The sequence below is a fragment of the Gossypium arboreum genome, chromosome 5 (genome assembly GCF_025698485.1).
Source record: "Gossypium arboreum isolate Shixiya-1 chromosome 5, ASM2569848v2, whole genome shotgun sequence".
NCBI lineage: Eukaryota > Viridiplantae > Streptophyta > Magnoliopsida > Malvales > Malvaceae > Gossypium > Gossypium arboreum.
The window spans coordinates 41660248-41680230 of NC_069074.1; the positions used below are offsets into that span (position 1 = coordinate 41660248).

Genomic DNA, 19983 nt, shown 5'->3' on the forward strand with positions numbered 1-19983 from the left:
GGCTAAATTTTAAAGAAGTTAATACAGTTAGTGCTCGGGTTGCCTCTCGAGCGGCACTTATTTATAGGCTAAGCTTGACTTACCTCTCCATTGAATGGTCAGGGGGATTCAAGGAGTTTATACTCCTCATTCCTGCTATCATTCTCATCAAAATAAGGTTTTAAGCGGGTGTTGTTCACCTTAAAAGTGTCGAACTTGGGATGACTCACCTCGATTATACCGAATGGGAAAATGCTAAGTACCGTAAGAGGGATTTCTTTATTTGGTTTGGTAGTGACAATGTGAGGATCTGCGGCATCTAATAAAACTTTATCTCCAACCTTAAGTTGATTCGGAAAGGTATTGAGCTCGTTCTATCGTAGTTTCGGTTTATCGAGCGTTCTCGATTTATGCATCTGCCATTCATCTAGCTCCTCAATTTGTAGCCTTTATTCTTCATGAATAGGTCTTCTACTATTTCTTGAAAATGGTTCATGTACTTCCTTCAAACTCATTTCCTACAAAGTAGGTTGTACTAGATTGTCAGTTTTAGTAGAATGGTTTAAACGATCATCTTTAATTTTCGATGTGTTGCCAGAATTGCGAGCTTGAAGGGTGATTGTTTTGTCTCTCACACGGAGTGTGAGTTCACCTGTGCCAACATTAATAATAGTTTTAGCAGTTGCTAAAAAGGGCCGTCCTAAAATCAAAGGAATGTTGCTATCCTCCTCTATGTCTAGAACAATGAAGTCAACGGGAAATATGAATTTATCGATTTTAACTAGCACATCTTCAATAATACCCCTAGGAAATCTTATAGTTTTATCTTCTAATTGAATACTCATCCTAGTCTGTTTGGGTTTCCCAAGACCTAATTGTTTAAACATTTTGTAAGGCATGACGTTAATACTAGCCCCTAAATCAGCTAATGCATTATTCATATCTAAACTACCAATTAAGCAGGGAATCGTAAAACTCCCTAGATCTTTTAGTTTGTTGGGTAGTTTATTCTGTAGAATAGCTGAGCAAACTGCGTTTAGCTCCACATGCAATGCCTCGTCCAACTTCCGTTTGTTTGCTAAAAGCTCTTTTAAAAATTTCATTGCGTTTGGCATTTGCGATATGGCTTCAATAAACGGTAAGTTAATATGTAATTTTTTAAGAGTTTAAGGAATTTACCAAATTGTTCATCTGAGCAGTCTTTCCTTGTCGCGTTGGGGTATGGCACACAAGGTTTATATTCAACATTTACTGATTTGTTTTTATTATGACCTACCTCACCTGGACCTCTGCTCACCACAGTTTCTTGCCTCGGTTCTGGTTCAGGCTCAATGAATCTTTCTTCATCTTGAACATTAATTGTGTTGAGCTGTTCCCTTGGGTTGGGTTCAGTATTACTTGGCAAGCTACCTTGTGGTCATTCAGAAATTAGTTTGGACAGCTGGCCTGTCTGAGTTTCGAGCCCTTGGATTGACGCTTGTTGATTTTTAAGTGCTGTCTCGAAATTCTGGAAATGAGTTTCTGACACCGATATAAACTTTGAGAGCATCTCTTCAAGGTTCGGCTTCTTTTCCTGTTGGTAGGGTGGTTGTTGGTAGCCTAGAGGATGTTGTGGTCTTTAATTTGCTTGACCTCCCCATGTAATTTAACTACTCATTATCCATGTTGTGGCCATAAGGTTGGTATTCCGAATTTCTTGATCCACGTCCACTTGCTTCTCACTGCATTACTAGGTGAACCTGTGAAGAACTAAAAAAACCATCAATTTTCTTATTCAAGAGTTCTACCTGATTAGAGAACATGGTGACTGAATCGACGTTATAAACACTGGTTGTTTTCGTTGGCTTTGTCCTCATTACTTGCCACTGATAGTTATTTAGTGACATCTCCTATATAAACTCATAAGCATCTTCAGGTGTTCTATTATTGATGGTTCCGCCAGCAGCTACGTCAACCATTTGTCGAGTCGAAGGATTCAGGCCATTATGGAACGTTTGAACCTATAGTCAAAGCGGTAACCCATGGTGAGGGCACCTTCTTAGTAAGTCCTTGTATCTTTCCCATGCATCGTAAAGAGCTTCTAAGTCCCTCTGCACAAACAAAGAGATATCATTACGTAATTTGACCATTTTAGCCGGCGGGAAATGTTTTAATAGGAATTTTTTGGTCATTTGTTCCCAAGCAGTGATTGACCCTCGTGGTAACGAGTTCAACCACTGTTTAGATTTGTTCCTCAATGAAAAGGGAAACAACTGAAGACGTATGGCATCATCAGAAACGCCATTGATTTTAAATGTATTGCATAGTTCCAAAAATTTTGCTAAGTGAGCGTTGGGATCTTCATCTTGCAAACCATCAAAATGAACAAAATGTTGTATCATTTGAATTGTGTTAGGTTTCAGTTCAAAAGTATTTGCAGCTATAGCAGGTCTAACTAAGCTTGATTCAGTTCCTGTTAAAGAAGGTTTAGCATAATCATACATAGTGCGTGGAGCAGGGTTTTGATTAACCACAATTGCAGGAGGTAGCTGATTGTCTTGGTTTTCAGCCATCTCTTCGGTCAGGGGTTGAGTATCATCCTCTTGCTCGTTCTCTGTGTATCTTAAGCTTCACCTTATTTCTCTTTGGTTTCTGTGAACTGTGCGATCGATTTCTTCGCCAAAAAGTAGTCGTCCTGACGGGTTTCTTCTAGTCATAAACTATAAAAACTTGCCAAAAGAAAGAAAAAGTAAATTAAAAATTAAAAATAAAAATTAAATTAAATTAAATTGCAAGAGAAATAAATGGCTAGAGTAATAAAAATTGAGCGTTCCTAATATCTTAGTTCCCCAGCAACGGCGCCAAAAACTTGATCGCATGATTTCGTGATAGGTTTTAAATATTTATAATTAATCGTTCTTAAAACTAACTATTATCGCGATATAGGCAAGTGTACCTATCGAACAGTAGTATAGTTTTAGCAAGACTGGATTGTCGAAGCCAAAGGAACTAAAAGTACTAGTAATGACTGTCTTTTTATTATCTAGCCTAAGAATAAAGGGGTTTTGTTTTAACTAACTAATTATCTAAACTAAGAATTTACTGAAAGTAGAATTGGGGGATTACTTTTGGAAAACGATTGAATTAAGACAATACCTAAGGAAAAATCCACCTAGTCTTTACTTGTTATTCTGGCTCCGAATCGGACGATTTATTCATTTAACTTGTTCCGTAGAGATCCCTAAGTTATGTTATTATCCCTATTCAAGACTAATAACGTCTAATCCCTAGATTGAATAATTAAGACTTTTCTCTAATTAACACTCTAGGGTTGCATTAACTCGATCTATGGATCCCCCTATGAGGTTTCAACCTAATCCGGCAAAATCTTGTCACCCTATCTCTAGGCGCGCAGTCAACTCCGCTTAATTATGAAAAATGTACTCTTAGACAGGGTCTATTCCTCCTCTGAATAAGAGCTTATCTTGAATCAGTTTGCTGGGATATCAAAACAAGAATTAAGAACACATAATTAAGAACAAGTTAAATATTTATCATACAATTCAGAAAATAATAACAAGATTCGTCTTAGGTTTCATTCCTCTTAGGTATTTAGGGGATTTAGTTCATAACTAAAAAGGAAAACATCTCAAAAGAGTAATGAATACAAAACATAAAGAAAAACCCAAAACTCCTGAAGGGAAATTGAAGGGAAATTGAAGGGAAATCTTTAGTCTTGATGATGAATTTGGCTTCTGAGATGGAACAATCGGCTTTCTCAGAGTAACTCCTTCCTTCCTCCTTGTGCCTCCTCTTTTCATCCTCCTCTAGGGTGTATTTATAGGCTTTGGAATGCCTAAGAACCCTCGAAATTAGTCTTTTTTGAATTGCACTCAACTTGGGCTCGGTAGGGACACGCCCATGTGAGATTACTTCAATATGTGTTTAAGCCTGTTAGAATGGCACGGGCGTGTGTTCTACCCGTGTGAGTCGTGCTTCGATTCTACCAAATTGACACGGCCGTGTGGTCTACCCATGTGAGGAAGTCCAGGCCGTGTTGATTTCGTACTTTGGCCTATTTTCTTTATTTTTGGCTCGTTTCTCGCTCCTTTCGCTCTCCTATGCTCGCCTAAGTATAAAATATGAAATTAATGCATTAGGAGCATCAAATTCACCAATTCTAAGGAAAAATCATCCATAAAATACGTTAAGCATTGGGTAAAAATATGTATAAATGACGTTTTATCACCAATGATATGAGGTTTCCATACATCTAGTTTTATTAAGACTATTTACAAGTGTATAATTGTGTTTTACTTTGAATTTGGTAACCACTAAGCACAAGTAGTAGAAAGGGGTGACTAAAGGCTTAGAAAATAGCCTATTAAAGTCACATGGTTGGACACACGGGCATGTGGGTAGGCCATGTATGACACACGGTTCACTCCCATGGGCGTGTGCTATGGCTATGTGTCCCTTGCACCTAAAATTTTAGCTCAGAGTTTTACATGGGTTGGCCACATGGGCGTGCACCATGGTCGTGTTAAAAAGACAGTGTCGTCCAGGGGTAGGCAGCACGTGTAACACCCCAAACCCGGCCTGGATGTTATGACCGGATCTGATGCGCCACATTGGTGCGTTCAAAACACTTAGTTTGGAAAAGCTGAGTTGGTGTTGTAAAAGATACTTTTAAAAGAAGGTTAAAGTGAATGGAAGCTGTGCACCAGGTAGGAAACCAGGAAAAAGAGGAGGTGAGTCCGTCGGACTGCTTAAGTACCAAGCTCTCTTCGGATCCAATCTTAGACATGCACACCGCCATTTCCACACTCTAACATCTTGTATAATTTTGAGAAAACCGTTTGATTATGACCATCTTAAGAAAATGATTAAGGTTGCAAAACGTTTGCTTAAATTATTTATTTTTCTTGGGAAAACATTTACTTTATGGAAACTTTGCGGCGTCATCGTGATCTTTTAAAAACAAGTAGATTTTATAAAACGAACCCTAGTGCTAGCCAGTTTAATAATCCCCAAAATAAAATTAATTAAAAATAGTGGCCTTATTACAACTTTAAGCATAATAAAAATAAAATAATCCAAATTAAAGGCTAAACTTATTTAAAATCGTCAATCAATCTTCATGGCCACTCTGAATCCCGCCCAGCTCCAAGTCCACCAATTCTAGGGCTCACCTGCAAGGATGGAAGAGGAAGGGGGTGAGTTTGGGAAAACTCAGTGTATACAGAAACCCATCCAAAGCCCAAATCAGCTCGAGCCCATTGGGCCTAAGCCCTATTCAGATAACAGTACACAAGAGGTCAAGCCCTTTTCGAATCTGATAGCAAGGCCTTAGCCCTTTTAACATAACAAATGTGGCCCATAGGCCCGGTTCAAGAACATGAGTAACAACAGTAATAATGAATGCAAGCCCATCCGGGAGACTACTCAACCCACCAACCGCTACACCGCCTGCACCAACCCTACACACCATGTGGGAATATCTCAACCCACCCACCCACACCATCATTTATTGCGAACGTCACTCAAATTCGATCGATTGAGGCAAAGCCTCCAGTACGTGGATGAACCACTTTCAGTACTTCCTCCATTAATACCCCAATCCCATGCAACAGATATTAATAAATGCATATCATGCAAAATACAGTAGTAATCAATCAAGCAGTTCAGCCAACTTAAAACCCTAGGGGTATATCGGTAATTTTGCTCTTTAGGGGTAATTTCGGTAATTTTGCTCTTTAGGGGTAATTTCGTGATCTACGCTACTGCACAAGCTAATTCAGTAATTTTTATCAGTTTTATGCAATTTGATTCCACCATCTACCTAACAGGCTAATTTGCCCATCTCTTACCCATATTGGTCCGTAAGCCCATTGGGCCCAGTTTTGGCCCGTCGAGCCCCTTTTTCCGAAATACGCCAAAACATCACGCGAACGTGCTTACCACCTTGCGGTGCCAGATCTAACAATTACTCTATGACTTGAGAGCATTCACATACTTACATGACCATGAAATGCCGGAATTTCGGCATTTCGGCTTTTGCCGAATTGAACTAAGAAAGGGTGTTCTAGACACACCGATTCATGAGGACTGCTCTCGAGATCACTTCCGATGTCCTACAATTGATTAGCATAGTTCTTATTTACAAACCATAATCACTAAACCCCCAAAACTTACTTATCTATGATCGAACCATATCCCTAAAAACCTTTGAAACCTTACCTTCTTTGCCAAAAACGGTAACTAGCTCCGAATCCGATTGCTCCAACAACCCACGCCTTTAATCCAACACTTAAGAAGACACTAATCATTGACAGAAAACGTCAGTTAAAAACCTTTAGAGCCACATGCCCAATTCGACAGCCTCTCTATATTTTAGGGACTTCGGCTTTTCCTAACTTTGTAAAATATAACCAGATCTCGAGATGATGAACACTTACCCTTACTCCTTTTGATCTCCATGCAATCTGTGCGATTTATCTTTCAAACGATGGTAAAAACTCGACTCCCGGAGTTCTGAAGTTTCGGCTATAAGCCCCCAATTCTATGGTTTTTCGGCTTTTGTGTGATGAAGGAGATGATAATGCGGGGCTACAACCTTGAAGTAGAATTGCGGTCAGGAATCCAGGATTAAGAAAAGATAATTTGTAAATTAATAAAAGTAAAAGAATACAGGAGAACCTGGCTTTGAAGAAATCGGCACAAGTAGTGATCACAGGATTTCGGCTTTTATGGATTCGGCAGCAGTATTGATGAATAGTAGGTATGATGAATAGTTTGAAGAAGAAAAAATAGAAGAAGAAGAGTAGGGGAGGTGGTAGTTTTGGCTAGAGAGGAAAAAGAGAGAAAAGAGCAATCCTAAGGTGTAAAAGCAGAAGAAAACGGCACCAACAATACCCTAAGTGCCGAAATACTACCCTCATAATCCCCCTGCCGATTTTCCCTCTTCAATTCCCCATTCGGCTAACTCCTAGCCTCATCCCAATCCCTTAAATCTCTCCCTTATCACTCCTTAATCCAAGCAGTTAAACCGATCCAACTCTCCTCTAGCGTAATCCACCGAACTCCAACACTTACCCTCCTGCACTAAAAAATAAATGCACCTATTTGCCAACAAAGGAATCGAACCTGTGTCTTCCCCAAAGACTTACACGCCACCTTCATAGCTCCCTAGTGGCGTCACTTAGCCACTTTACCAAAGGCTCATTTGTGTCATAACTTACGCAGCTTTTTCTTAAAAGCCCACTTAACCAAATCTCCTATTCACTTAAAAATCCCACCTTGATATTTTACCGTGTTTAGCTTAGTCTTGGGCCTTCTAAAGGTCTACTAACACATTTAAACATAATTCCAATATTTAGAACATGAAAATTTCAAGATTTACTAAAATCACAAAACCCAAAAAAATCCCGAAAATCGTATGCTACAACTAATATTTTTTTTCCTTTCCAATAATAATAATAATTTTATAAATATATCTAATAATAAAATTTCAAATATCAATAATACAAGAAATAATAATAATTTTCATAAAAATTTTCAAACATACATACAAGAATATTTTTCTAATAATAATAATTTTATCTCATAATACTAATTAAAATTTCATAAAATTTAAAATATCCGTAATAATAAATACAAGAAAAATTTTCTAGTGGTAATTTAATAAAATAATTTTTTTCTAAACGATAATATTTAAAACTTCCTAATTATTCAGGTTTTCTTCTATTCAATCCTGCACTCAAAACCCAACTCTTCTAGGCCCCAAATTTAAGATGTTACAGCACGGGTGTGTGCCACGACTGTGTTGATAAGTCAGTGTTGCCCACAGCTGAAGGGCATTGGCGTGCGCCAAGTCACACGGGCGTGTGAGTCCACACGGCGCATCTACACGGGCATGTGACACTTTATGATAAGGAAAATTTTTTTAAGGAGCCTAAGCTTTACGGAATGTGCCCGAATTTGTCTCGCATTGCCTTTAGGTATGTTATAGGTCTTGAAGGCCTATATAAGGGATGAGATATTCATGGTTGACAGGTTTTAAATTGGAACAAAAATTTGCGACCCAAATAGTGTGTTTCAAGTGTAAAGCCCCGGTAATGCCTCGAACCCTATCCCAGCGTAGGATACGGGGGAGAGGTGTTACATTTTCGTCTATTAATTATAAAATCATTTAGTCACGAATTCATTCAACTATAGTATTGTGTCTAAGCTGCCCCGTATTATATACCATTACGAAAGCTACTCAATCAATGCTTGTCCAATGAAATTGTCATAAGTTTGTTACCCTCACAGGATATCCTTAATCTCTTTGGGATAAATTCGTTCTCCCAATATGATCCCATTTTATCTCATTATAATCATTATATCTTCCTTCATGAAAAGTTAATTACTATCAAATAATAATTCAGTCATTCATCATAAAGAAAAACGACTCATGGCCACGTTTACTTTCATGTATCATGTAATGCCAATGAGAAAATATCATTTACTTATGTCTTGGTCTATGAATTCTTCTATTTTGAATGATGCAACATACTGCAGAAGTTGTATACCAAATGCACCAGCTTTTTGGTTCATTAAATATTTGAACTTAGGCTTTTACTTACATCAAAGTATACTAGTCATGCATACATAGTCCATCATCTACTCAAGATCAAGGTATGTCACATTACGAACATCACAAGTGACTAAATGTAACACCCTAAACTTAATCTAATTCACCAAATCCAAATTTCGGGTGTTACCAAACACGACATTTAACAACTTTAATCTTTTTAGAAACTTTTACTGGTTTACGACATTATCTCTCAATTATTTGAATACATAAATAACAAAATAAATAAATAAATGATAGTACTTAAAATAATTTATTAAAAAGGCTTTCCATACAATTCCCTTACTTTATAGAAATACCCTAAGAAATAGACTTTTAAAGACAACTTAACACAATAACACAAAATACTATACGGCACCACCACAACATTGTATGCATAATAACCCGATACACTTATATCCTTAGCGTAGTCCTAGCATTGTGCCTCTTGGCACAGTCTCACAATACTCATACCTACAACAAAGCATATATCACGAAGAAGTTCATAAGAACTTAGTGAGTGAACACCATTTACCTTAGTTGATACTTAGATATAGTATATGATAATTCATCATAAAGATCTTGTTGGTCTCAGTCACATGGTTTTGCTTTTGAAAAAAACTTTCCTTAAACTCAATCTTTCCTTTCTATAAACATCTAATTACCAAGCCTTGGTCTGTACCCAGTTATGTATTCAATTGATGACTTCATTTCTTCACATATTTTCTTCACTTTTATTATTCATAAGTCTATGCAAATTATCTTTGAAAGACTAATGCAACCAGAATATCACTTCATGTGTATCCTTAGCCTAGAACTAATGTACACAATCACAATCCATAGACGAACACCTACACAATTAGAGGAAACTTTCTTCGAACATTTAGATTCATGCTTTTATTCAAAACATCTTTCCACTATTATACCATTTCAACCCAGTATGTCTTCGGTTTATTAAATTTCATTCATATATTAACCATGTACAATGTTGAACATATGGTCGACTAATACTTTATAACACACTCATTTAACTAAGCACACCAGAAAGTCATATTGAGTACGCCATAAAGTCTCACACAGAACATGCAACAAAAGCAGTTCATTCAGGATACGCCAAGAATGCATTCCTTTCACAGTAAGCCATAAAGGCATTTATTTTAGAGTACGCCACAAGCATTTCTTTTAGAGTATGCCACAAAGGCATTACTTTTAGAGTATGCCACAAAGGCATTCCTTTCAGTGTATGCCACAAAGGCATTCTTTTCAGAATATGCAATAATTGCATTCCTTTCAGAGTATGCTACAAAGGAATTCCTTTCACAGTATGCTAAAAAGGCACTTCTTTTAGAGTACGCCACAAAGGCATTTCTTTCAGAGTATGCCACAAAGGCTAACACGATGCCATCTAAGTACCCTAAGACTATCATGTTTATGATAGGGATTTACCTAAACTCACATCAAGTGAGATTTTCCCATCACCGCCCTAGGACATGCAGACAAACCCCATCAGGTAAAAGCTATTCAACATTTCTTTTTTTAGAGTGTGCCATGACCATGGACTTTTTCCTTTGAAATTTCATATCAAATTTCGATTTTACTATCCTGACAGACTTCTTTAGTTACCACCGCAGTAACTCGACTCGCTTTACCTACTTTACAAACACAGGCTTATTGATAACTCTTGAAAAGAGTAATTATTTCATGCATTTAGACCTAGCTAATATCATGTACTTGGTAAATTTAATTTCATTTTAAGACATTTCATTCTTAATTTTCATTGCATTACATTAAGAAGATTGAACTATGCTTAAATGTTATTATATGATACTTTTACTTGTTTGCAGGAAGGATTTTTTTGGTAGGCAGGTGCAGGATGTAGAGAAAGAAATAAAGGAATAAAGGTTTGTCGTGGAAAAAGGTTGAACAGTTTGCCAATACGAATGCCATGGAAATTCTAGGAAGACTAAGTCAACACCCAATGTATAACAGTTTTAGCCCAACTCTACTTGTACTAGAAAAATCTACCTAAAAATAGGGAAGAAAATCATGGGTTGATTGGATTTACCCTAGGGAAAAAGCTTATAAAAAACCAAAGGATGAATCCCAAAAGGGGGGATAGAAATAAACAATAAGAAAGAGGAAACCTTAAAGGAGGTGAACACAAAAAATGAGAGATCCTTAGGCAAAAATAGAGGGTAGCAACTGAGCAGTGATGAGAAGAGGAAGAAGAAGGCAATCCCTCTCAGCCAACATATGACACTGTGTCGCTAGAGTGTATGCTGGATAAGCGAAAGCTATCCTCCCAAAGTTCTTCTATTATTTCTTGATTTCTCTTCGTGAACTGATTTGTTGAAACGATGTTAAATGATATTTTGTTTTTGAATTTTAATTATCGACTCATGAGCTAAATCTTATAGGGTTAGGATTACATGATGAAACCTTTAATTTCTTTAATGTTTGAAGCACAGATCTGAATTAATTTACTATTTCAGTCAATTGTTTTTATTTCTAAATTGTATGCGTGCAATCCTTAGACATAGATGACTATGTAGCAAGCCCATAAACTAATTTAATTCTGAAAATGTTGGAGTAGTTGGACCATAATTGAATTATACGAGCAAGTACTCGACAGATACTTGTAGTAGACTCTAGACATGGAGTAGCATTCATATAGAATGAAGACAAAATAGTGTAAGGTACTGTGCTAAGGCCTATAGACAAAGGTAACTTGAGATCTTACTCTCGAAAGAAGTAGGTCATTTTAGGTCTTCTCTGGGTAATAGATTGAGTAGGATTTTGCTAAGGCATTACTGAATGTAAGAGCTGACTCTTAGTAATCCCAACCTTCCAAATCAACATCGTAGACCCTTTATCATTTGCCGTAGTACCTTTTCCATAGTATTGTTAGTTATTTATTTATCCGTTCACATATTATTCACATAATTATCCTCGTAATTGTCATTTCATTTTCACTCTTGACTTGTCATAGCATTTTCCATTATTTATCAATTACACATATCACACACATTATTATTCCTTTAATTTACCACTGCATACTTATCTTTGTTTTGCCATAGCATTAATCATAATTCATTATAATAACTTGACCACTTTTATACCTAATTTGATCCCTGTGGAGATGATCTTACTTACCACTTTATTACTTGATCCGACGTGTATACTTGCAAAATTCGCATTCATATTCACACGTAACACTCATCCCAAACCCAACATTTCATATCGCTCTTCATGCATCTAATAGAATTTATTTTCAAGCAGACTCACTTCTATTTTAATCTAAACATAACTTTATTCCTATAATCAAATAAGTATCATCTTCGTACTATATTATCCATGATTTCTAGATTCCAGTTTGATCACTTTCACATATAAATACACTTCAGTAAGAACAATCTACATGTAAGGGTCAGAGTAGAAATCACCTAACTAATTCTTCCATTTCCATATTGGACTTTACCTGTATACTTATCATTCAAATTCTTATTCCTAAAATACTTCGTACATATTATCTTTGCACATAAAAAATCTTCCTTATGTTTTCTAAATACTCAAAATTCATCACTATTTAAATTACTTATTGGTACTATTCACATGTAAGCGTCAGAATAAAGACTCACCTGATTCTTACTTACTATAGTTCCAAACTCCAAATCTAGATATCCATCTCGAACCAGCAACAACCACTACTTAGAAACATAATTTCACTATTACTACTTTTGTACATACAAATTACTTATCATACCAATCACTAAAAATCTTATACAGAAACCTTATACTTACAGTCTTACTATTCAATTACCACATACATATTTACTCATTCAGAACTTAACATGCAAAACTAAGATACTTCCTCTGATGCTAAATAACCACTGATCATAAAAGAACCATAGCTTCTAGATCATTGATGTAAGTTACATTCAGGCTTAAGGAATGTATTAATAAATACAACTTAAGGAAGAGGAAAAATAAAAAATAAGCCTTACAGAACTCATCTGTCACATATAAATATTGCTCAACTTTACTAGTGGAATTTAAAAAGTGTCATAAGTTTCAAAACTTGTCTTCTTAATGGCCTACAGTTTCCGAGAGAAATATTAATAGATACCTTGCAATCACAATTATCCAACTTGGCTATCTAGCTTATTTCTAACCAAGTTACTCAAAATCTAACTAACATAGTATTCTGTACAAACCAGGCATACTATACCTTTCGTGAATACTTATTCCATACTTACCCTTTATCAAAATTAACACGAACTTCTCCTTAACATAACAGAATATCATAAAGTCAAATTCTTACTAACTCGTGTGGCAGTCACTATATGCCCACATGTATACGCCAAAATAATCATTTAGGGAAATAACACTACTCCAGACAGACTATTTACTGCTATACTATAACACGCCAAACTCGATCCTTCAAGGGGATCTGAGTATGATACGTCACTACTTAGAAGTCATTATCTTAAACTATTTCTAGCGTAAACTTTGTAAAACAATAGTGTTTGAAAGAAACCTTTAATAAATATGGAAAATAAAGTATACGCCAAATGGCATATAGAATTTCAGTAAGATATTTTATCAACCCGGAATAAAATCCTTTTAAATTATTATACAAACTTTAATAAAACTTCATTTAATCATGATTCTTCAGCATGAGTCTCAAGTACAATTTCTTTTCAAAATACAATCAGACATCACCCCCATCATCATGCATGATATAAAAAAATAGAAGTCTCACAACAATAGATGTGCTCTGGCATAGTCTAATAGAAAGTTTTCCTTCAACAGTAGGCCTGAGAAAAAAGGGAAAGGGGGTAAGTTCAAAAGAACTTAGTGAGTTACAAAAGAAAGCATAACAATAATTATTAATACTTCGAACAGATCTTTTCAAGATTCAAACACGATCACACAATTCGCCAGATAGCAAGTACCATACATAGACAAACTATACGCCAATTTTCTTTTCCTTTGGCGTATATAATACACCCATATGACCATTCAGACAAACCTTTTTCATGTTAGCCACATACCCAAATCCATAGTCAAATTTATATAATTCATTCCATTCATATTCTTTTGGTTTGTATCCTTTTTCATGGTTTACCAATCCGGTTTGCAACATACATTTTCCCTACCAGAGGCTACACAACCCTTTTTCATGTATCGTAATCTGCCAATCCAATGTACATTCCATCCAAGGCAACACCATGAATATATTTTTTGTAACAACCCGATTTAGACCCTAATCAGAACGGTGGTTTAGAGACCATGAATCCGAGTAAAAAAATATTTAAAATTTATTTTTTGTGTTTATTTTGTGTGAATTTATATCTGTTAAATTTTCGAGATTTAATTTTATCGTTTGAGTGTCTGATTTGATAAAAGGACTTAACAACGTAAAATGAAAATTTGGTGGTTATTTCTAAAAGGGACCTAGTTGTTAATGGCTTTATTAATGAGAGTCTTTATGTTGCAATTAGTTCATTTTAAGAAAGGGTGGACGGTAGTGGGATTATAATATATGATTTAGTTATAATTTTATTAAGGTTAAAAATGTAATTAATAAAAACATTAATATATGTTATTATATCATAAAAGAAAGCCATGTTTTATTCATTCTTTTGACCGAAATTAGAAACAAAAGAAAAGAAAAAGAGAAACCTAGGTTTGGCCATCCTTTCAAGCTCAATCAAGGTTCGTTTTTTATTCAGTTTTTGATAATTTCTACGTTTTTGAGATCGTTGCTTCGAGTACTACAAAACCCATGCTTTAATTTTTTATTTTGACGAATATTTTTAGTTGTACCATTGTTAATAGCTTGTGATTTTTGTTGTTTGATGATAAAATATGAAACATATGTTTTAGATTAACATATTTTGTATTAGAGTTTTTGATGATTTTGAGTAAATAGGACTAAATTGCAAAAATAATAATTTAAGGGACTAAAATGTGAAATAAATGAAATATATGGACTTTTATGAACACTAGGGATATTCGGCCAAACATGGGTATCATGAAATTTTCTATATTTTGTGTTTTGTGTAATAGGGACTAAATTGTAAAATTGTAAATGTCAGGGGTAAAATGGTAATTTTCCAATTTATGTGTTTTTTGACTAAATTGAATGAAAATATGTTTGAATGAGCTTAATTTAAATATGTTTAGATCAAGAACCAAAGAAATTGGATTTGAATAGGGGGAAACGAAAGTTGTCGACTAGTCATCCCGTTCCATTTTCCATCGTCCGAGGTAAGTTTATAAGTAAATAGACGTATTTAATTTTAATTAAATGTGACTTATATATGCTGAAATGAAATATGTGAATTTATATCTACAATAGCCAAATGTATACAAGCTTGGCTACTATATTTCTGAATTCGTTTCGACTGAGTTACGACGTCCGAAAGCCCCGTATGAACCTTAGGAATAGCTAGGATACATACGTCATGACATAGGATTTCGATATGAGATGTGTGAGTAAGACCATGGCATCGATATATAACTCTGATATATGTGTACGAGTAAGACCCTGTTCGAACAGTGGCATCGATATGTGGTTACATGTAAGACCACGTCTGGGATGTTGGCATTGTATGATATAAGTGTGATTATCCAAGTGTCCTATCCAATTCCGAATGGTTCATCGGGCATTGATAAGTTGTGAACAAATGTGCAAAAGTGAGCTAAAATGATCAGGTATGAATTGGTTTATTATCTATTTGAAACAAAGTGAGTTAGTTACTTAATATTTGTTGCAAAATGAAGTAAACTAAGAATTTGTGTGAATGTGAAAAAAAGGTATCAGGCCTTGTAACTAAATAATATGAACATTATTGAAATTATTTGTGAGTATATGCAATTGGTAGTATTCAGCCATTGATATAAATATATATATGATTGTCATACTTTGACTTACAAGCATATGCATAAAAGTGTATGTGTATTTGGTATAATAAAGAGGTTTTGGCTTGGTCATTGAATGATAATTTGTTTATGTATCTTTATATATGAAAGTGTTCATTCGGTCATTACTATGCTTATGCATAAAAAGTTGTATTTTGATTCATGAGTAAAAGTAAATATGTTCACATAATGATATTTAGCGTGAAATTGAAGGATATATTACTTATATATATGTATGTGTACTCGGCCATATAATATGAATATGTATGCGATTGTTATCTTTGATTTATGAATATATGTACATAAATGTATATGTACTAGCTATGATAAAGATATTTTGGTTTGGAAATCGTATGATAATTTATCAAAATATGTATATGTACATTCAGCCCTAAATAGTTTATATGTGAAAATATATATAAAATGCATGAAATTGTAAGCTTAAGATTTAAAGTAACTATGATGGTATAATTTGGTTTAGTTTAAATGATTTGATTATGTCATTAAGTTGTTTGTTTGCTTATGACTTACTAAGCTATGAAAGCTTACTCTGTATGTGTTCTTGTTTACCTCTTTTTTATAGATTTTGGATACAAGTTACGAGCTCGAGAATCGTCAGAGAAGTTTATCACACTATCGTCTATCTTCGGTATTTTATAAGCTAAATTTTTGAACCTATGGCATGTATAGGCTAGATTATAGTTTGAAATGTTGGATTTTGGTTCTGTGTAATTTAAGCCATGCGAAAATGGCCTAATTTCTATGTTTGAATTTGGTCTTGTTTGTTTATGGCTTATGTTCATTTTGGTTATTATGCTATGTGTCATGGATGAATGATATAGGTGGTGATATCTATTTGTGTATAGAAGTTGGTTGGTGATTTTGGATGTGTATATTTGGGCGATTTGGTTATGATATTTGAATAGATAAACATGTATGTGGATTAGGTTGTCATACCTAATTAAGGTATTATATGTGATTTAGCATTAACGAGTATTTGATTATGTCTAAACAAGGTAAAGATTATTATAATATATTTATTACTTGGTACATAAGTTTTGTGTGTTTGGGTAAATATATTTGAAATTGGTAAAGTAATAAAATTTAAGTGATGGATATTAACTATATGTGATTTGGCTTTTATGCTCATGAAATATGATGAATGGCTTTGCATATGGATTGTCGAACGTGAGTAGTAATATGTGAAATGGATATGCCATGTGTTTAAAGCTTGCTTAATGTCTTGGTGATGTGTTTGCATTCTAAATATGGTAATTTTTAGTTTGTGAATTAGTTATGAAATGAATTGTTATTTGTGTCTGAAAGGGTTAATGTTGATATGGTGAAATACGTATGAACTTTGTAAAATATGCGATAAGGTCTGACCATATCAAAATAAATGTTTGTGATCCTTATTAGTTTGATTATATATTATGCCATAAAGGTGATTTGACATAATAGCATATGCGGATATACTTAGGTATACATCTGTGATATAACTAGTAACCTACCTATGAGATAGACGCTTACAAATATATATATATATATATGACACATGTTTGATTAATAATTAGAAATTTGAAAGTTTTTGATTATTGGTTATATGGTTCAGCTTTTGGTGTAAAAAGGAATGCATAAGTATTATGACATAATGCGTAAGTATTATGACATGATGCATAATTAGTTTGATTGGAGTTGTGAAATTGGTTAGATCCTTAGAAGATAAATTGGTTGACCAAATATATGGTTTAAGGATCGGTTGTGCATTTGCCAGTTAGAAATGGTAAATGGTGTGTAATTGCATTCAGCTAATAATAGGAAAAACCAATATATATATACGCCTATGATAATATTGCTTATGAATTGGTCATTTATGTTATGGTTTGTAATGGCGAGGAAGGTATACATATGTCTTGGATAATTGTATGAATATCCGGACCAGCATAATGTGCATAATTAGTAAAGTTATATGATTATGAAATGGCATATTTTAGCCTAAGACTGAAAGATGAAATTTTGTACTACTTTTGTGATTAATTTCATTAGTCAAATAAATGATAAATGCATGTGATAGGTATATGTAATATTGCCATGACATTTAGCTAACAATGTTGGTTTGATGGATTTGGCATTTAAGTTGGATAATAGCTATGGTTATCAAGGTGATTTTTTCATATATTAGTAATATTAAAATTACATTGAGTTATGTTAAAATATTAGCTAATGTTTTATAAGTTAATGTTTATAAAGTCGTGTGATACAAGTCGATATGGGTTAACGTGCAAATGTATATAAATAAGCAAATTATTTTATTTATTTTATGCATGATTTTGATACGGTTAAACTTTTGAAGCATGGCTTGTATATAATACAATTAAGATTGCAATAGATAATAAAAACAGCTTTATACTCTATACATATGTATGAATTTGATTTATACGAATATGCGAATGTTTGGATTTGTATTTTGTTCGTAATGCTTCGTAACTCCTATCTGGCAATGGATAGGGGTTAGGTGTGTTACATTTTTTAAACACTATTTCCATGAATCAATCCATATAATTTTTGTTAGAAGCAAAATGTTGCTGTTTAAGCATGAAGAATTGTTCTCACATTTTAACATAGACTTTACAGACTTAGACTGATAACCTTGAACACCTAGTTTCATATACACATTAAAACTTTACAGAGTATAAGTACTTACCTTACATGAAATATAAAACAAGAATATTACACACATGGAAGTACGAAGGAACTCACCAAAAATACAACAAAGTCTAGATGGCAGGACCTTTGCCATTGTCACGTGGATCTTCTATAATGTCTTGAGCTAAAATATGGATAATTAAACTTATCAGATCAGTACACTATTGAATACGAACATGCATGCAAGAATCATTAACACATAACCCAGAATCAAGAAGTTTTCTTCCTTACAAATAAATCTAACACTTATGCATGTAGAACTAACAACACATTTATAACTATGAAAATAACCTAGGGTTCATCAATATTTACCAGAGAATTAAAAAAAGCGTAGGAGTTGGTTGAGTACAGTGAACCCAACTTCAAAAAGATTTCTGGACTTAAGCTTTTCAAAGTAAGTGCAGAGAAAATCAAAAAAAAGATGAATACAAAGAAAACACAAAGTGTAACGACTCGGAATTCAGTAGTGTAAAAAATGGTAGTTTTGAAACCCCATTCTCTATTGATCAAGTTCGTTAATTTTATTTAATAATATTTACGAGTTAATTATAATATTATATTAACATTGGTTTGATGAATTTGTTAATTAGATAATCAGTTAGGGTACAACTGTAACAACTCGATTTTAGTAGGACCAGTAATGGTAATTTCAAAACCCTGTAATCTGATAATCGAGTCTGTAAATATTATTTAACAATATTTATGAGTCTACCATAAAGTTAAATTGAATTTAGATATGATAAAATATCTAATTAGAACCACTTGTACTTAACTAACTGTCAAATTAGATATTTTTCTCTTTTCAACTCAAAATTTCAAAGCAAAGTAGGGAGAAAGGAAGATGAATGATTTGGTTCTTTAATTTCAAGCTTCAATTGGTTAGTTCAATTTAGTCATTTTCTTGTAATTTTTATATTTTTAAAACCTCGACAATATAAGCTAGCTAACCCATATATTATTTTTCGATATTGTTCAAGATTGAAGATGTTACCATTGTTAAATATTTGAATTTTGAATTCTTATTTTGGTAGATTTTAAGTTTAGTATTGAAAAAGGACTATATTGTAAACTCAATTGATGATTTTTTGCAATAGGGACTAAATTACACAAATTTCAAAAATTAGGGTAGAAATGAGAAATAGGAATTTAAATTAGGTCTGAGTGAAATTGGTATAAAAATCAGTGCTTAAATTTGAAAGTTATGTTAGTCCCGATTTTAAAGACTAAATTAAATAAAATGCAAAATTTGTATAAAATAGAAATTGATTGTGAAAATTGTTAGGCATTGATAATTTTATATGTTTATGCCAATTTGTAGCTAACGTTGACTCGAATTCCTCGAAAAAGAGAGGAAAAGACAAAGTCGTCGGTGAATAGCTTGGAGTTTACAATTTGTATTTCTATAACCCGAACCTTTTCAAGTGATGCATTCACAAACTGTGTACCATGTTAATAACATAAGGTAAGCTGGAAATGATAGGGCAAGCTAAGTTGAACTGATTCAAATTAGTTGTTTGTGATGAGGACTAAATTGAATACATTTGAAAATATGATATATTGTTATAATTGTGCAATTGAGTTCAATTACTGATGAATTATGTTATCGGATATGTGATTTAATGATTGGTTGATGAAATTATATTGTAGAACTAAGAAATTGAGTATAAATGAAATTGAAACAAGGGTGGATAATGGATATCAGTTTATAAGCTCAAAATTATGGATTTCATACTGTACGATTTAGTCAATTCTATTGAGATAGGGAAAAATGTATATGC

At 33.8% G+C, this 19983-nt stretch overlaps 1 non-coding gene across 1 annotated transcript; it reads left to right on the plus strand.

The window, feature by feature from the left end:
* The first annotated feature begins 1995 nt into the window (after positions 1-1995).
* Positions 1996-2102, plus strand: LOC128293545 (small nucleolar RNA R71). The gene has a single exon (XR_008283726.1). It is a non-coding gene; the product is annotated as a small nucleolar RNA R71 (small nucleolar RNA).
* The last annotated feature ends 17881 nt before the right edge of the window (positions 2103-19983 follow it).